At 54.2% G+C, this 5,000-nt stretch overlaps 1 non-coding gene across 1 annotated transcript in view; it reads right to left on the reverse strand.

The window, feature by feature from the left end:
• The window catches only part of LOC124581964, a 1,910-nt gene extending 494 nt beyond the window's left edge, over nucleotides 1-1,416 (reverse strand). Inside the window, exon 1 of the ribosomal RNA XR_006973601.1 lies at nucleotides 1-1,416. This exon is cut by the window's left edge and continues 494 nt beyond it. This is a non-coding gene — a ribosomal RNA (small subunit ribosomal RNA).
• Between the last annotated feature and the right edge of the window lie 3,584 nt (nucleotides 1,417-5,000).

Raw genomic sequence — 5,000 nt, forward strand, 5'->3', positions numbered from 1 at the left:
GGAATTAACCAGACAAATCGCTCCACCAACTAAGAACGGCCATGCACCACCACCCACCGAATCAAGAAAGAGCTATCAATCTGTCAATCCTTCCGGTGTCCGGGCCTGGTGAGGTTTCCCGTGTTGAGTCAAATTAAGCCGCAGGCTCCACTCCTGGTGGTGCCCTTCCGTCAATTCCTTTAAGTTTCAGCTTTGCAACCATACTTCCCCCGGAACCCAAAAGCTTTGGTTTCCCGGAGGCTGCCCGCCGAGTCATCGGAGGAACTGCGGCGGATCGCTGGCTGGCATCGTTTATGGTTAGAACTAGGGCGGTATCTGATCGCCTTCGAACCTCTAACTTTCGTTCTTGATTAATGAAAACATACTTGGCAAATGCTTTCGCTTCTGTTCGTCTTGCGACGATCCAAGAATTTCACCTCTAACGTCGCAATACGAATGCCCCCGCCTGTCCCTATTAATCATTACCTCGGGTTCCGAAAACCAACAAAATAGAACCGAGGTCCTATTCCATTATTCCATGCACACAGTATTCAGGCGGGCTTGCCTGCTTTAAGCACTCTAATTTGTTCAAAGTAAACGTGCCGGCCCACCGAGACACTCACTCAAGAGCACCCTGGTAGGATTGCAACGGGGTCCGCCTCGGGACGCACGAGCACGCACGAGGCGCGTCGCACGCCTTCAGCTCGCCCCACCGGCAGGACGTCCCACGATACATGCCAGTTAAACACCGACGGGCGGTGAACCAACAGCGTGGGACACAAATCCAACTACGAGCTTTTTAACCGCAACAACTTTAATATACGCTATTGGAGCTGGAATTACCGCGGCTGCTGGCACCAGACTTGCCCTCCAATAGATACTCGTTAAAGGATTTAAAGTGTACTCATTCCGATTACGGGGCCTCGGATGAGTCCCGTATCGTTATTTTTCGTCACTACCTCCCCGTGCCGGGAGTGGGTAATTTGCGCGCCTGCTGCCTTCCTTGGATGTGGTAGCCGTTTCTCAGGCTCCCTCTCCGGAATCGAACCCTGATTCCCCGTTACCCGTTACAACCATGGTAGGCGCAGAACCTACCATCGACAGTTGATAAGGCAGACATTTGAAAGATGCGTCGCCGGTACGAGGACCGTGCGATCAGCCCAAAGTTATTCAGAGTCACCAAGGCAAACGGACCGGACGAGCCGACCGATTGGTTTTGATCTAATAAAAGCGTCCCTTCCATCTCTGGTCGGGACTCTGTTTGCATGTATTAGCTCTAGAATTACCACAGTTATCCAAGTAACGTGGGTACGATCTAAGGAACCATAACTGATTTAATGAGCCATTCGCGGTTTCACCTTAATGCGGCTTGTACTGAGACATGCATGGCTTAATCTTTGAGACAAGCATATGACTACTGGCAGGATCAACCAGGGAGCTGCGTCAACTAGAGCTGAGCAGCCGGCCGCCCGGGAGTGTGTCCCGGGGGCCTCGCGCGAACACGCAAGCGTCCGCTCAATTATTCTGCAAACAGGAGGAGGCTGAGCTCCCCTGCACAATACACCTCGAAACCCTCTCAGGTCCCGGCGGCGCGCAGCGCCGTCCTAAGTACTTGGTCGGGTTCGAGAGAGGCGCAATCGCCCGGAGTTTGGCGAGTAGACGCTTTAGGTGCGACCACCCGTGCTCCCAACTGAGCTTGCCGCTGCCGACAGAGGCCCGGGAGCGTGCTGTCGTGGCATTGCCGGCGGGAGACAACACGCGCCACCTACGGTGGCCGGCAGCTCCAACGCCAGCGCCACAGAAGGACAAAAGCCCCACTTGGGTGCCGAAGCGAACGCGCCAACACGTCCGCACAGCTGCGATACAAACCACCTGCGAGAACCGCAGAGGCGACCGAGCAGCAGACGGCGTCGCGGCGCCGAGCGCCGGGCGGCGGCGCATCCTCAGCGCACACAGTCCTCAATCGGACCAGCACACTGCAGATGTCCACCGCGCTTCGCACCGGGCCCGCGAGGACCTACTTTGGCCGCACGGCGCCGCGTGCAGGGTGCGCCGGCGCGCAGCTGCGCCGCCTGCCGCCTCCGTCGGCCGGCGCGCCTGCCACTGGCCGCCCCCACCAGCCGGCTGTAGCGCGTGCGCCCACGCACCGCGCGGCCAGCACGCCGGGAGGCCCCCCCTCACCGGCCGGGGACGGTCCCACCCAGCCACCGCCGCGTATCGCTTCACACCCACATGCCATTCACGTTCGTGGGCATGGTGGGTATCGCTGAAACAACCGGTTGGTAGCTCAACCGATCGTCGCCATCACTGATTCACCTCTAGCGAGAACAACCGCACCACAAACGGTTTACCAGTTGTTCATTTGCGTAACGTCACCAGCAAACGTAGACGTCCATCGCCATTTGCAAATTCAACGATTGTTGCATGCCTGTGTCAGGTGTCACGACACACTATGTCTGCCCACATACACGCAACAACATGTGCACGCTTCGCGAACACGTGGAAGGTGGCCCCCGTACGTATGCGATGTCCATTGCGCGAACGACTGTCAACCGGCCTCTGTCGCATGTCGCAGATGTGGAACGCAGTGCACCATGCTATCACGGTGAGTGAGAAGAGACGACTACGTCTGACAACACGCGCCACTACATCAACAGACGGCTCATGCTGATCGCCATCCACGGCATACCATACTGCAATCCAGCTCTTATAGGGAGACGACACGTAGCTGAGTGCACAATATTTGGACCGTATGGTTCGCCGTTGTTGGCGCAGTCGTGGTACGGTCACACATGTACCACGATGTATCATTCAGTACATGAGGACCAATGTGCAGTAAGCTGTGTGATTTGGACGTACAACATCAGCGGACAGTTGACACAAGCCGTACCACAACGTAGGCTGTGCTTCGCCATGCGAATGCCAATGAACAACTGCGAAGGGCATTGAGCATGTACGTCCTGCTGCCATCGCATTACAGTGTATAGCTGCAAGGTGTTTAACATGAAGCGATACTCTGGGGGACCGGGCAGTGCGGGTAGCAAACTATATTGCGGGGGTTGCAGTTAGGCAACACTACACTAATTTAACGCGTCGTATGACAATTACAGAGCAGGTTAAGGCCCAACGTGTGTTGGGTTAAGGCCAAGGTTGAAGGCCAACGTGTGTTAGGGATGTAAGGCCCCAACGTGTGTTGGGTTAAGGCCCAACGTGTGTTGGGTTAAGGCCCAACGTGTGGTTAGGCCGTGTTGAAGGCCCAACGTGTGTTGGGTTAAGGCCCAACGTGTGTTGGGTTAAGGCCCAACGTGTGTTGGGTTAAGGCCCAACGTGTGTTGGGTTAAGGCCCAACGTGTGTTGGGTTAGGCCCAACGTGTGTTGGGTTAAGGCCCAACGTGTGTTGGGTTAAGGCCCAACGTGTGTTGGGTTAAGGCCCAACGTGTGTTGGGTTAAGGCCCAACGTGTGTTGGGTTAAGGCCCAACGTGTGTTGGGTTAAGGCCCAACGTGTGTTGGGTTAAGGCCCCACGTGTGTTGGGTTAAGGCCCAACGTGTGTTGGGTTAAGGCCCAACGTGTGTTGGGTTAAGGCCCAACGTGTGTTGGGTTAAGGCCCAACGTGTGTTGGGTTAAGGCCCAACGGTGTTAGGGTTAAGGCCGCAACGTGGGTTAGGTTAAGGCCGGTAAGCCGGGTTAGGTTAAGGCGCAACGGGGTTAGGTTAAGGCGCAACGGGCGTTAGGTTAAGGCGCAACGCGGGTTAGGTTAAGGCGCAACGCGGTTAGGTTAAGGCGCAACGCGGGGTTACGGTTAAGGCGCAACGCGGGTTACGGTTAAGGCGCAACGCGGGTTACGTTAAGGCGCAACGCGGGTTACGTTAAGGCGCAACGCGGGTTACGTTAAGGCGCAATATAGGGCTTAGGTTAAGGCGCAATATAGGTTAGTTAAGGCGCAATACAGGTTAGGTTAAGGCGCAATACGGGTTAGGTTAAGGCGCAATACGGGTTAGGTTAAGGCGCAATACGGGTTAGGTTAAGGCGCAATACGGGTTAGGTTAAGGCACAATAGGGTTAGGTTAAGGCACAATACGGGTTAGGTTAAGGCACAATACGGGTTAGGTTAAGGCACAATACGGGTTAGGTTAAGGCACAATACGGGTTAGGTTAAGGCACAATACGGGTTAGGTTAAGGCACAATACGGGTTAGGTTAAGGCCAATACGGGTTAGGTTAAGGCACAATACGGGTTAGGTTAAGGCACAATACGGGTTAGGTTAAGGCACAATACGGGTTAGGTTAAGGCACAATACGGGTTAGGTTAAGGCACAATACGGGTTAGGTTAAGGCACAATACGGGTTAGGTTAAGGTACAATACGGGTTAGGTTAAGGTACAATACGGGTTAGGTTAAGGTACAATACGGGTTAGGTTAAGGTACAATTACGGGTTAGGTTAAGGTACAATACGGGTTAGGTTAAGGTACAATACGGGTTAGGTTAAGGTACAATACGGGTTAGGTTAAGGTACAATACGGGTTAGGTTAAGGTACAATACGGGGTTAGGTTAAGGTACACATTGTTTGTAAGGAAAGGTGTTTTGGGGGGGGGGGGGGGGGCCGGTTTGTTGATTGTGATTATCGTAAGTAAATGACTGCGGCATCATCTGATTTGCCACGTCAGGGTGCACCTTTGGCTCATAACAGGCGGCGCTCTGATTCCATGCTTGTGGCAGACCTGTGTCTTTCATTCTGCCATTGTTTGTGTGGTGTGACAGGAGGCAGTATTGTGATGTTGGGTGCACCCCTGTGTAGGACATGTGTGGGTGTTGGTGGCTTAGCTGAGCAATGGTGGTTGTCGGAAGGGTGAGATATTCTGTTTTGTGAGTGGACCTCCCGGTCTGGTTATGATAGTGTGGATTGTCTAATGTGGCAGAGAGGATGCACTGGGTGTTGTTCCATGCTGGTGCTTCATATTGTCTGTGTGCCTGTTACAGGCAGAGAGTAGTGCGTGATAAGAGTGTCTGGCTGACGTGTG

The sequence above is a fragment of the Schistocerca americana genome, unplaced genomic scaffold, assembly GCF_021461395.2.
Source record: "Schistocerca americana isolate TAMUIC-IGC-003095 unplaced genomic scaffold, iqSchAmer2.1 HiC_scaffold_383, whole genome shotgun sequence".
Lineage (NCBI taxonomy): Eukaryota > Metazoa > Arthropoda > Insecta > Orthoptera > Acrididae > Schistocerca > Schistocerca americana.